The following is a 14,397-nucleotide window of genomic DNA, read 5'->3' on the forward strand; positions in this document are numbered from 1 at the left end:
TGTGTATGTACAACAAATGCTTAACACTACTCCTTGGATAAGCCTACTGCTCGACTACACTACCACAAAATAGAGCATTAGTATTATCTCTTTTTACCACTATTTTACCTCTAAGGGGAACCCTTGGACTCTGTGCATGCTATTCCTTACTTTGAAATAGCACATACAGAGCCAACTTCCTACAACTGTGCACTGCCACTTATAGGATGGGTCCCAGGACGGATGAGCATCATCACACGTCAAAGGTTTACAACAAAATGTTATCAAAAAGTTATACAATTATATATTGTTGTATAATAGGAGGAGTACAATTATCTGGTAACTCACTATTCATAATAAGGGGAAAGTTGAGGGTTCTGTGCCAAATTCAAACATAAATCTTGTTACAACAGCTTACGAGACGCGGATTAAAGGAGGCTTAATTACATTGCAAAGTCTCACGCGCTCCGTCGTTAGGGCACTGCCACTCCCGTACAGTGGTCCGACCTGTTTTAGCACACACACTAACTCTTTCCGGATACCCCTCATCCGTTAGACCCACTATACCTGCCCTAGCTATGCCCCAGACCAGGCTGGCCCGTTTCACCATACAAGCCGGCCTAGCTCTGCAATGATGCTTTTCTGGTTCTCCTGGAGCTGCCTCGCTCTCTGCTGACCCCTCCTAATAAACCCTTCATCTTTAGACCCGGGGCAGTTGGTAGTTCTCTTACAGGTTGCTATGGCGTCATTGACTCTCCAACCCTGAGAATGTGTGAGTGCCTTGCCCGTTGTTTTCGGGAACAAAACGCAACCTGCTACGGCCTGAGGCAGGGCTGCGGGAAGAAGCGAGGAGAGAAAAATAGGGGGAGGACTTACAACACCGAGGGGGGCGGGGTTGAGAGAATGAAAAAGGAGCACTCAGATCATGACACAAGATTGGAGGCATGACTGAAAAGAAGGCAGTGCCTGAGGGGGCAGGGCTGTGGGTATGCCTGGAGAATTGAGGGCGTGTGGCTGAGAAAAGGGAGGAAGGGCCGCGGCAGCCAAAGACAAAAGTGTAGGGAGGAGGGCTGAACGGGATGTGGGTGGGGCTACAGGAAAGGCGGCCTCCTTTTGCCTCTGAGCTCAGAGGCAGACGCATTCGGCTCTAACACCAGCCTGCCAGCAAGAAAGCAAGACTTGTGTTTTGGGTGAGCGCATTTTCTTTCAGTGATTAGACGTTCATATACATTTTTGTATGTTTGGTGCTTATACAAAGTATCTTATCTCTGAGCATTCGTCTACTTAGCCCACTAGCTTTCACAGGACGGGAAGCCCGCATGGAGCTGGGATTGCAGCCTCTTGGAACGACATAAAACCTCTGAAGGGCACGCAGCCATACTTTGAGCGCCCACCTTTGTCCAGTTACAACCTCCGTAGTGTAGTAGTATTATGTAAAATAAATATTACTCCTGAAACTCTTTGAAGTGGCTCGCATAACCCACCTGAAAAAGTACCTTGTATTTAAAAGTGCAGCACTGGCCTTCCACCAGAGTGTATCTATGTCATCTTTTATTCGTTTTAGCAGTACAGCACTGGACAGTATGAGGGCACAATCCTATAGCATATTGACTCTTTTCCACGTATTTCGGCTGGGTGCCCTGACTACCAAGAGTGTGGGCCTTGCTGGGCTGCTCGGTTGTCGGTGACACGTGAGGATACTCTGTCCTTGACGTGCATGGGGGTTGTTGCGCAGCGCTGGGCGCTGCCCACTGGCCTTTGAGTGCCCTTAAGGCCAGGCTCAGCCCCTTAAGGCCCCGTACGCCCAGCAGTGATGGATTCTTGCATTTATGTGCCTGGAAAGGTGACACCCATGACTCTGGGGGGAGAGCGAGGAGTCACTTCAGGGTAAAAATTAACCAGGGCTTTTGCCATTTCTGTTTCAAGGTTGCATTAACAGAATTATAGGCTACTCTGATTGAATCTGTGAGAAGTGCATGCACACGACCTTTAACAAATCGCATTCCAGTTTATGTATTGTTTATGAAAATCGTTTGTGTACACATGATGGCATTCAGTTTGATGACAAGGTCTGGTCATCCTGAGCAAGCCGTTTACTCCACAGATTTCATGGAAGTATGGATGCCAAGCTGATTTGATGTTTACTACACCAAATACAGCAAGCATCAGAAAAAACAGGATTTCACCATCTATTAACACGCATGCACGCGCAAAGCATAATGCAAACTCGGCGATGCAGTCTTCCTTCAAAGTAATCTCTCTTGATCCAGGGTGGTAGTGATGGAAGTAGACTGCTACTGCGAATGCTTATTTTCTTTTCTTGCACAAAAAATGCGTTGCGCATCTCCGACTTCTCATCACAAAAATAAATATTTTGTCTTGGTTATAATTGCGTTTTGGACAGTCCTCCGAGAGAGCAAACCTGTTCCAGGACAGTGAGGTTTTAGCTTGTCATCTGCGGAATAGCCCACCACCCCAACCTTGCTGTCATCTCACCATGCGGACTCCTAGACATTCGCACCGCACACCGGCTCCCCGAATAGCCATCTGCAACGTGCGACCTTTTACCTACTTCTGCAGCAGTCACGTGTCTGCTTGCTGCGGGGGAGGGGCGAAGCCAGGGAGGCACTCAGCCTCACTACGAATGCCCGAGCGGAAGGGCTCACCGAGGGTGAAAGTAGGGCACCCTCGTAGGAGCTGATGATCAGCAAGCTTCTATTCTGGTGAGGAGACTTTGAGGGGTCCCTTGGGGGGGGGGGCGGATGGGTTTCGCTTTTGAGTTGTGTTGCGAACGCAGGAAGGTCCTCGCCGACACTGCATTATTTATCAGTTCTCAGTAGCATTTAGCTGCAGCTACTACCACTGAGAGAGGATGCACAGAGGGAGGTCAGTTGTTAGATTGTCAGGGTAGTGCAAGCTCCGCCCTTTGCTTTTGCCTATTGGGCTGGTTGTTTTCCTTTCTAGGGTGAAATCTCTCGCACTCGTGCTCTCAGCTGTCCCTCGTTGGTCCTTCAGCCCATCACTCCCTCGGGACGGCTTCCTTTTGGAGAGAGAATCCCAGTGTCAAACAGCTGAAAGGGTGTAGCTGAGCTTCGTGGTCCACCCGGCTACAGATGAGCAGTGTTTCACTGATTACCCAAAACTAATCAAGGGGAAAAAACTGCATCTTATTACAGCCTCTTTCTAGAGGCGGAGATAGGGCCGTAGTCAGCGACATCCTGCCCGCATAAGGAGTTTGGTATTCACTACGGCCTTTCACTCACTGAATTATATCATGTGGGATAATTGTAGTGACGGTGAGGATGTTACCCCTTCCTGGGACAAAATGAGAAGAGTTGCGGTGAAGAGAGACAAAAGGAAGAGAGAGAGACTCATGCGATGAGAAAGGGGGACGTCGGATGGACAGGGACAAAAAGGTAAAGTGAGAGAGGATGAGGGAGAAATCAAGCTGCAATAGGAATGCACTGAGGACTAATGAAACCAAGGAAGGAATGGTAGAAGGGGAAAATGGGAGAGAAGACTCCAAGCAAAATGCAGAGGAGGACAATAACAGGTAGGAGTGAAGTGAATGATGAAGAAAAGAGAGGATTCAGCGAGGGTGTCAGATATTTCCTGATCTTTAACAACACGTGAAGGATGGATTGTGCCTGCAGGAAATCATCTTGGTTCCCTTGCTGCACAGCAGGACACCTGAATAAGATGTGGATGGAAATGTGCACTCCTACGATTCATGCACATGTTAAATCTGAAGAAGAAACCACAGCCTGGGGGTAATATTGTGAAGGAATTAGCACCGATTCACTCGACTCCATTTTTTGGATCTTGTGCAGAAATAGGTTTTTCCTAACCAAAACCAGGAGCCACTAATATTCTGTGGTATCCTTGTAGTGGGGCGGAGCCTTTGAGTACCTTTCCAACCCAAATTGCCAATACTTTATTACAGAAATAGGAAATTCCCGTTATTCTTGAAACGTAAAAAAACGAATATTTTTTATGTGATATGGTGAAAAGTACAAAATAAAGGATTCAAAATAGAAATAGTTAATTACCATTACCTACTGTACTGTAAAGACGCTACTGGGGAAACCTAATTCTACTTGGGACCCTAAAACAGTAAGCAGACAGGCAGTACTGGAGAAAGATGATAGTGCAGAAGATTTTCATTAGTCTTAAAATGCTTCTGTATCTCATTTTTGTGCTTACCTATTGATAATAATGTTCTGTAAAACAGCAATTTTGAATTGGTGCATTTTTTAAAATTTCTGTACAGTTTATATATTTGTACAGCAGATAAACCTGTACCACCAATGTTTATATATTTTTCTCTTGCCTGTTTGAGTAAGTGCTTTTGTTTCAGGTAGGCATGAAGTGATACATAAATGTAAATGCAGCTGCAAATTTTAAATTGGTTATACACTTTGCTTGGAGAACGTAATGTAATCTGCAACTTGTTTTTCAGCCTATTCTGCAGCAGTTTTCAGCCTGCGCTTCTCTGACGTGTTTGCACAATTCAGCATAACCTTTCCATTTGTCCTGGAAGACTTCTAAGCAGTAGGGCTTAGATGTGTTTTTAACCATGTAACAAAAAAAAACAATGGTGTTAAAACCGGGGCTGTCTGGCATTCAGTTATTTCTCTTGTTTCGTCCCCCACCCGACCCCAACTGAAAATGTTCCCATTCACCCAACTGTATGTGGTACCGTAGGCCTTCCAATCAACAACAGCAATGCCGCTCCACTTCCTCGACTCACCTTTCGAAGCATGTTGAGCTCAGGTCTCTGGCAACACAAAGGCAAGTGTATGAAAAATGGTCCACAGTTTCAAAACCACAAGTCTCTGTGTGTTTTTACTATGGACGTGTCACGTGTCATTCTCTATCCAGCGTGGTACGAAATTTTAAGCACGAATAGGGCCTAGAGGTGCAAGGTGAGTAGACCATTTAGATACACTAAGCTGCTAGGTTTCTATTGGCATCTTCTAAACCAAATAGAATAGTGACTTAGCATAACAACAACATGGCCGTTGCAGCAGTTTGAAGGAATATTCCAAAATATTTCTTTTCACAAAAGGGAGCATTTCAGTTTTTGTTTTTTTATCTCCTTACATTAACATACCTACAATGTATTGCTTTAGAAAAAGTGTCACTTGTGGGCATTGGAATGTCACTCGTAAGTGCACAGGGAACTGTCACATCTGCAAAAGGAAAACATAGCTCCTGTGTGAGAGGAGAGAAGTATAAATGAACAATACTTGGGCGGAAGTGGAGTGGCTGGTGGGGGAGTGGGAAAAGGGGTAAGTGACTTGTCATTTAAGTACCTTGCTCTATCTGCCAGTGTTGTCAATGAAAAAGAAATACTCTATGAACCTACAGATTGCGGGTACTGGTGTTTTTGCAGAAGGGGTGTGTGAGGTAATGGGGTGTATTACATGGTGTGGTTGCGCGATCTTACAGTGTAATACACTTACCAACCCATTGGGGACCTTGAGGTTTCATTTGTCAAACCTTTAGCTTAACCCTGGTTAGTTGTGGCTCTGAGCAGCAAGATCTTACACAAAGGAACAAGTGTGAAGCATTTAACCAGCACCAAAACAATTGAAAGAATCAATGACCCAAAGAAATCAGACACCAATTCATAAAAATAGATAGTATTTTTAGACACCGCCACTAAAGAGATGCACAAGAGGGTTCAGGAGAGATAGAAATTACAAGGTATGGTAAATTAAAGCATTTCACTAAACTGTGAGCAAACATTTGCAAGTTCAATAAATCTGACACCTAGAGACATTTTCACTAAAAAGTTTGGGCTAGTTGTAATGCGCTCACTAAGAGTCAATTTAGGTGACAATCCCCAGTAGGGAGCCAGTCAGGGGGACCAGCAAGGCCCTCAGAAACAGGTACCTCAGCAGGCAAAATAGTTTTTAGTTAGTTCCAGGCACTTTACTCTTTTGCAGGGTTTTCCTATGGAATGGTCCTTATGCAGGGGATGAAGGTTGCTGTGGATGTGATGCAGTCGATGAGGGTCTTGCTGCCACTACTTCTCTGGTCACAAAGTGGGTGAGGTGTCCTGGTCGTAGGGTCGATATCCCTCTAAGTGCTCTAGATGCTGCAGAAGTCCAGTCGCCACTGGACTCCTAGTCACCCAGTATTGCAGCCACGGGCCAATCCTTCCTGGGTTGATACCTCGTTCTCTGGAAGTCCTAGTTGCACTCCGACGACACTCCCAGGCTTATCAAACTTGGGTGCAACTTTGTGCGTCGGGTACTGGTCTCTGGTGCTGCACAGCAGCGATTGGCTGCATGTTGCAGTCTTTGGGCTACTCACATGCCTCAGCTGGCTTTTCAGCTATTATTTCCCTCTACTCTGAACAGGTCAGCTCACTGGTCCTGGCTTTGGCTGGGCTCTGGAAACAATTTCTTAAGCAGGACACAGCAGGCCCAGTCCCTCTACTTTGCTGTCCACAATGTTCAGCAGATGCAGTCCACAACAGTGCAACCTTTATTTGCCGGTTCCGCGGTGCAGCAGAGCAATCCTTCCTCGGTTCTCCTTCCAGTCAAGATCTGAGTTCTGGGTGCCAGGGGTTCTCTATTCGTGCTCAGAAAACACCGTCAGGGTAGAATGTGGATGGTAGCCAATGGGCTTTCTTCCCACCTGGTGGGCTTTTCATGCAAAGTGTGGGATTTAGACCTCCCAAGGTGCACCATTCTGCTCACTTCCAACATGGCAGGACCCGCGCTTGGTATGTGGCGCACCATATCCTAACCCCTATGTGGGGCTACCAAGGGAGCTTCATGCCCCTGGAAAACCAGTTTGTGTTGGGCAACGTTAAATTTTATAAAACAATCGGCCCTGAGAAAGAGATATGAATTTGGCTTGGGTTAATAATCTATGGACTGATTATTGCAGTGCTGCTGTTCTGAATGTGTACTTTTAATCTTTTTATCATATTTATTCTGCATGACGTATGATGTTTTAATGTTGGAAAGTGTTAGGGATTTTTTTCTTAATGTAAATTTTAATGGAATGTCTTAAATCTGAATAAAGGTTTTTGATGATGACAACTGGTTTCCCGCTCCCTGTCCCTAGTGCCAGCCTGTTTACCTAAATAGTAGAGCAGCCCCTCCCCAAGTGTTACTCATTTGCCCTTCAAAAGAGTCTTCACCTTTGGAGAGCTCTGTTTGGACTAACACTCATGTGGTTTATTGCCTGAGGGAGGTAACACCTCCTCCAGTCGCAGGCCTCTATTGTTGTCTTTCCTGGGAGTTGATAGCATGTCTCCCCAAGAGGGCAGAAAGCAGTCTGAAGGACAGACCTCTAGTACAACAGTAAACAGGCACTGGAAACCTTGGGCAAAAAAGTGGCAACTTCTAAAGTTGCACTTTGCCCACCAGTGACATTAAATTTGATTTAATCATTGATCATCAGCTCTAAGGCACTGATTCTTTTGATAACTTTATATACCAGCTTTATTAATTCCATTCAGGAGTTAGCAGGGCTGAGGTGTCAGCTTGTAACACTTTACTTGCCAATTGGGCTACCCGCCTTTCCACAGTAAAAACAACAATTTAGGGTTTTTACCACTGAAACATTTAAAAACACATGTTCCTCTTTTTAACAAATTGAATCATGACTTAGGGTTTGCTAGGCTTATTTTAGCGGTGACTTTCACAAATTAAAAGAGAGATTTGGGCCTTGCCATTAACTTAAATGGCAAAGTTAAGGTATCAGTTTAAAACTGGCCTTCCAGTCTGCAGTTGTAGACTGGAGGCCATATTTTACCTTGTCCCACTCGAGATGCCACAACAAGTGCTGCAGTCCCAGGGAGACCCTCAGGCCCTGGCTACTCCTGGTGCCATATACCAGTGGCTTGAAAATAAGTAAGTCTATGCCAATTGGGGACATGCCAATTAAACATGTGCTATTTTATGGGTCAGAGCATATGCACTGCATCCTGTTTAGCAAGTCTCTGGACATTTCAAAGTCAATACACCAGCACCTAGTGGTCAAAATTGTGTTAAAAATGGGAGTAAACCTGCAAAAAAACACTTTTCTTTTTATTGGCAGCCATCACATATGTTATGTTATTCAAACCTTACAACGAAATTGGCAGCATGGAAAAAAGTGATAGTAAAATAATTCTTTCTTAACTGGTCACAAATAGACTGCATTTTAAGGATGCTTCAAGGTTACTGTATTTTGTGTTGCCGAGATCTATTTTATGTGGTATAATACTGGTAAGATAACTCGAGGCTATTGAACTTGGAGAGAACTGAGTGTAATATCTGGTCTTTGGCTTGAATCATTAAATAATTCAAAAGGTTGATGTGTCTCTTGTAGAGACTTGGAGTGTGTGGGTCAAATATTTTTTTTTAAATGAAATATACTACAATGGGTTAATGCTTTTGTTGCAGAGAGCCTTACTAAGCCCACAGTTAACACTTTATATTCATACTCGGTGAGCTAAACACCTACTGCGGCCATGTATGCCACATGTAAAGCTTAGTTTTGAATCCTTGCAGGGCGTACCTCAAGCTTTCCTTATTGAATGTTGATAAATTGGCTCAGCTAATTATTAAGCTTTAAAAATGTACTATGTAAATAGTTTGATTTCAGTTCAGCTGTTCCCAGTCTGTGCTCCAAGGCACCCCAGTGTGCCATCAAAACTAGGCAGGGGTGCAGTGAACAGATGCGTACCAAGCAAACAGTTTGGGAACCACTGCATTAAATGTTTATTTTTTTTAATTCATTGAATTGGTGTTCATGCAATTTCAGTGTGATTCGCCTTTATGAAGGTGCAGTCTGCATGAGTGAAAATCCCAGCATTAAATAACTCACTTGGCAGACAATCACTAATTCCTTTGGTCAGAAAGGAGTGTTCGATTCAGAGCAGCAGAAGGTTAAATAAAGCAATATTGCTGGAACGTTGCCTATCTGTAAAAGAAAAAAAAAAAAAAACAGTAGTACTCTCTGTGTCACTTGACAAGGTTTCATTAGATAAAGATACATTTTAAAGTGCATTTGGCACTGTATTATAGGATTGTGTGCTTTGTAGAATGTCGGGTACATCCGTCAATGTATAAATACCCCAGTGGATCCCAAACGTTCATGGCCTGTGACTCCATTGACCTATTGGCCCTTGGCCACGGCTCTCCATTATGTTACTTTTTTTTTTTTTGGTGGGTCAGGGAATGTATGCCCGGCCTCTGGAGTTCTTCCATTTTTTTTCCTGAAGATAATTGTGAAGAAGCTAATAAAGGTATTATAATCAGTGATGTAACAAAATAAAAATAAAGCAGTTATTTAATAAACTTGAATTGGTTAAATAAGAGTATAGGTCATTCTAACATTTGGCAGTAACTCTTACTTTAAATCTGATGTAACTGATAGTTTAAGGGGAGGGATCAACTTAATTCCAGTACATTTGTCTCTACGCCTGTTTATACACTCAAGTACATTAATCCCTCAGAAATTAACAACGGTTGCTCAACTCTGCGGTCAGTGCCAGCCTCTCCTTGGCGCTGCTGGCGGGCTCTCTCCGGCGGGCAGCTTGATTGACCTGGAAGCTGGGTAAGCTGTTGTAGCCATGGTGCAATGAAAATGTGAAGAGGCTGTTGCCCCAGTACATGCAATCTAAGATGTAGCTGCTCAGGGTGGGCGAATGCTGGTGGTTGGAATAGGAGGCCAACTCCACCACAGCCAGAGAGCAGCGTGGTTCTGCACAGCATGCCCCTATGCATGTCTTGATATATCCCCAGGGGCGTCCAGAAACGTGTCTCTGGCAGCTAGCGAGTCTTTGTTGTAGATGGTGATAGTCCTCTAGGGTGGCAAAGTGGCCCTGTCAGCCATTCTCGCCCAGCTGCTGTCACTCCTCTACCTGCATGTGTTGCAGATGGTACAGGCCCTGCTCGTCCCCTGGCATCCGCAGGTTATTTTTGGTACCCATGGTGGATCCACCCCCTGTTGAGCATCGACTGGCCTACGTGCCTCGCCTTGCACACCATGGACTGTCCTTGCATCATTTAGAGGTCTGTGACTCTTTCTGCAAGTGGAGCGCCCTTCGTGCCTCGCCTGCCCTACATAGGCACCCCTGCAGGTAGAGCAAATTCGGAGTCCTCTGGGCTGAGCAGCTCTCCTTGCTGGTGACGTAGGCTCTGTGCCTCGCCGATGCTCAGGGGTTCTCCCTACCGCTGCTACTACAGCTGTTGATGGATTCCTTCAGTAGCTTCTCCACTCCAGACACCTGCGCAAGGAGCTGAGAGAGAAGGGCTGACTCGGTCTCAGAGGCACTTAACTCGCCGGGTCCCAAGCAGCAGCTCAAGAGCAGAAACAGAAGGATCACTGGCCGGTGGCCGCTGCGTGCTGCAGTCTCCGCTGTCAGACGCACCTACCATGAGCCACTGCCTGAAAAACGGAACATTCACTGGCTGAACCGTACCCGGTGCTGCTAGTATTTGTGACCCGGTTTCTTTCTTTCTTTCTGTGGTTCATTCCAGTCCCCCGCATGAGAGGAAAGCAGAGAAACCCGTCCCTCTACTGGTCACATCTCGTTCTCACTCTTTCTCTCTCACTCTAAGATAGTATTAAAATGAAATACTAACATGGAAAACCTGAGCTTAGCAACATCTACACACCTTTCAGTGCGATCTAATCAAATAGGAAAAACGTACATGACGCATGGCTGGAACATTCAATTAAAAAGAATAATAATTTAAATGCATTATTTCCCAGACTGTGTGCTTGGTGCTCATCTATTTGCGGTGCCCCTGGCTAGTTTTGACGGCACACCAGGGTGCTGTGGTGCACAGATTGGGACCAGCTGCAATACAGAGTTATATTCATTTTATATACATTTGGTATATAAGGTATTCACATGCTGAAAAGCAGTCAAAGATTTGTTAAAAATGCAGAATCTTTTAAGATAGAACGACCGGTTGGTTCATTGTATAACAATCATCAACTACCTGGTGGCTAGTGGAAGAGGGGAGGAAATTAAGTTTGAAGAGAAATTGTCTTATAGTAGGTTGTTTGAATGCTGAAAGTAAAGGGATAGTTAGGATACCATGTTTAATAGAATTCCACATTTTGGATGCGATGACTGAGGAAAAAGTAGATCAAGGTGTGTTTGTTGTTTCTAGGTGTAAAGTGTTAGAATTTCAGTGTTTGGTGAGAGCCTCCAGAGATATTCAGTTTATTGGCCAAATGCTGGGAGTAATCAGAGTATAAGCTTTTGTGCACTAAATAAGCAAGTTCATATTAGTATATGACCTCAATGGGGAGCTAACTCCAAGGGAGTTAAATGCGGGTATTGTGGTCAGAGTAGTTGATTCCAGAAGGTGTGATGCTGCAAGCAAGAAGGCCTTTAGAGAAGGGAGATGGACTGTAGTAGTACTAGTTGAGCCATATTTTCATAGCTTGATCTGTAGAGAACCACGCCTGGACTTAATAGTTCTATTCTGGTACAAAAGGTATGATCAATATATTTTGTCTAAGTTGTTGATTCACATTTCTTGCTATATTGTGTCTTTTCATGAAGATTAATGTGATTGTCAAGATTGAATCTAGAGCTTTCACCAGTTGACGGGTGCAGCTTAAGGCATTGTAGGTGTCAAGCTGGCTCTGGTTGGAGATAGAGGACAAATAGGTTGAAATGAGGATGAGCACAGTTTTAGATGGCGAGTGGTCACGCAGGACTGTATGATGTGAAAAATTGAAGTAGAAGAGATGTTAGAAGTGAAGAAACCTTCGGATGGAGCTGGGTGTGGTCAGCATATTGGTGATAAGATATGCAGGATTCCTTGATGTCACCCCTAGTAGTGTGGATGGAATTCCTTTCACCTGATGCCCAGGACATATTGTTTGGGGTCCAGGCCAACAAGTTTCCAGGTTTACTTTGTCTGATAGACAAGTACGATCAATCCCATGAAGCACAAACACTTTGCCAATCTACAGTACGGATCTGTATAACAACTGTCTGTCAATAAAGCCAGATTCTTATTTATGTGTAAACTGTTCAAACCTGTATATATGGTTTATTAATGCTATGCATTCATTATTGGGGCCAACGCTGCAAGTAAATACAGTGAGCTGAGCACGCAGCTTTCATCACTGACAGTGATTCCAGGTCAAAAACGTATACACGTGTTTGCAAAATGAAACAATTTGAGACTAATTATAACGATCCCTGATTATGTGCAGAAACATGAAAAAAAGATTGGAGTTTTTTTGCTTTCAAAATAAAATATACACACAAAACTGCAAAAAGCGTCTTGCTAAACTGTTGTAAAACTTTAGATACGATCTCTGAGATGTTATAGTAAAATGTGCTTGATGTATGCCAATATTTAAAAAATATGAAGGGCAATTATGAAAATAAGGCAGGGGCCCACTTATTAAATCAAGACACAAAAAGACACCTGCATTGTCCTTGGATTGATGCTGGTGTGGAATTTGCAAAAGTATGCCTTGAAACAATACTCGTTTCATACATTTGCAAATACAGTTTTTTCATGAGCAAATGTACATGGCCACAGGTTCAAATCCCAGTGTGTCTACACATCCTTTTATCCTTCCTAGGTGCTACCGACTTGAATTTCACTGTCCTGATGATGACCCTCTTTTGATTTGTCTCTACAACTGGGTCGAAACATCGACAAATCTTTGAGTGTGGAATATATAAATATAAAGAAATCTTATGGAACTTCAGCGCTTCCTGGACTGACGGAGCCACTAGAAGTCCATAATTTTCTTAAAACCACTCTTTGTACATACTGTATATATCACCTTCACTTATCTGCACTTTTTATCACCTTCACTGTTTTCACTAGGAGCACCTACTTAGACAAATACAAACTTTTATGTTCAGAATAACATGTTTTACGAAATATATGCCTCATATCTGGAATAACATGTTTAAAGAAATATATAATGCAATACATTTCTATTGATGTTACATTGTTTGTACACGTAGAATTACTTTAGCTATTTGATTTCTGTGGAAGTCTAGGCTACTTCTCCCTTGCATTGACCATTAATCTATCCGCTTTACTGCACTGGTCATAAGGTTTAGAGGGTACTTGCCTCATTGTCTTTTACAAGATATTGTCTAGGCCCAATAGGGAGAGCTCACTACAATAAGTCACGTCATCCCAGCTACCACTAAACCAATCGTTGATAACGATCAACTGTGGCCCGGTAGTAACTTTTAAGGTCAGCCTTCATCATACAGGTGGACTGTCAACCGTTGATAAAGGAGAAAGGTTATTTTTACATTAAAAGTTCCTGTCATAGTAAGAATTAAATATCAAAAGGATTTTTAGGGTTGAGCCTGCGCTAGCGCCTGCAACCGCTTGTGATACACTGTTGTTAACAAAAGGGCTTGGTGCCTGTCCATGGCTTACCATTGCATAGCACTCTTCTTTACAGCCTCCTAATTTGTCACTGCTGCCCAGACATCTTTTCTGTTCCTTTCTGCAGAGTAGGGACCAAGCACTGATTGATTCAATGTATTCAGTGCCCATCTGCTGTTCCTGACGTGATTGATGTGCTGTTTTGATCTTTTAAACTTCTAGTGCCCTGCGAACAGAAGGCTTATGACTGGCTAAAACGTGCCCTGTGAGACAAACAAAAGTGTATTTTTTTTATTTTCTATAATTAACTTTCTTTTATCTTGCCAAGTCTTCTTTTCTCACTTTGCAGACTCCTGTTTAGTTTTGTTTTTGCTTGTGTGCACTATTCTTAAAAGATGATGATTATCTTATTCTAAATAGTGCAAAGCGACATTGTTTCTTTCTTATGTGTAATTTCCGAAATGATCCTTTAAGACACAACTGTGCAGTACGCCCCAATCCACTCTGCTCCAGTCCAGCCCACACCAATCCAGCTCAGTCCAGTCTGCCCCACTCCAATCCACACCACCCAAATCCATTCCGCACCAGTCTACCCCACTTAATCTAATCCACATCAATCTAATCCAGTTCACCTCTCACCAATCCAATCTACGCTAGACCAATGCACCCCACTCCAAGCCAAACCACTCACCCCAATCCAGTTCACCCCACCCCAATACATCCCACTCTAATCCTCCCACCCCACCCTACCTCGATTCAACCCAATCTACCCAACACCAATCCACCATACTCCAGTCCATCCCACTGCAATCCAATCCAGCCCACTCTTCTCCAATCCACTCCACTACACACCAGTCCAATCCACCCTACTGAAATCCCAATCCACTCTACTCCTATCTAATCCACCCTACTCCAATCCACCCACACCAATCTAGTCCACTCCATTCCACCCTACTCCAATCCACTGCACTCACCAATTCACCCCACTCCAATCCACCTAAACCCAATCCATTCTACCCCATTCCAGTCTACCTCTCTAGAGTCCACCCACTCCAATCCAATCCACCGCAGTCCA

General features: G+C 43.9%; 1 protein-coding gene across 3 annotated transcripts in view; it reads left to right on the plus strand.

Annotated features, from left to right (window-relative positions):
- Positions 1-1,070: 1,070 nt before the first annotated feature.
- CPT1A (carnitine palmitoyltransferase 1A) overlaps positions 1,071-14,397 on the plus strand; it is a 522,885-nt gene continuing 509,558 nt past the window's right edge. For 2 of the 3 annotated variants that reach the window (XM_069223030.1, XM_069223032.1), the window contains exon 1: positions 1,071-1,169. The gene's annotated coding sequence lies outside the window, so the exon portion shown is untranslated. Of the gene's footprint in view, positions 1,170-2,557; positions 2,703-14,397 lie in introns of those variants that run through there. The other variant, XM_069223031.1, reaches the window with a different exon arrangement.

Source organism: Pleurodeles waltl, chromosome 3_1 (genome assembly GCF_031143425.1).
Source record: "Pleurodeles waltl isolate 20211129_DDA chromosome 3_1, aPleWal1.hap1.20221129, whole genome shotgun sequence".
Taxonomy (NCBI): domain Eukaryota; kingdom Metazoa; phylum Chordata; class Amphibia; order Caudata; family Salamandridae; genus Pleurodeles; species Pleurodeles waltl.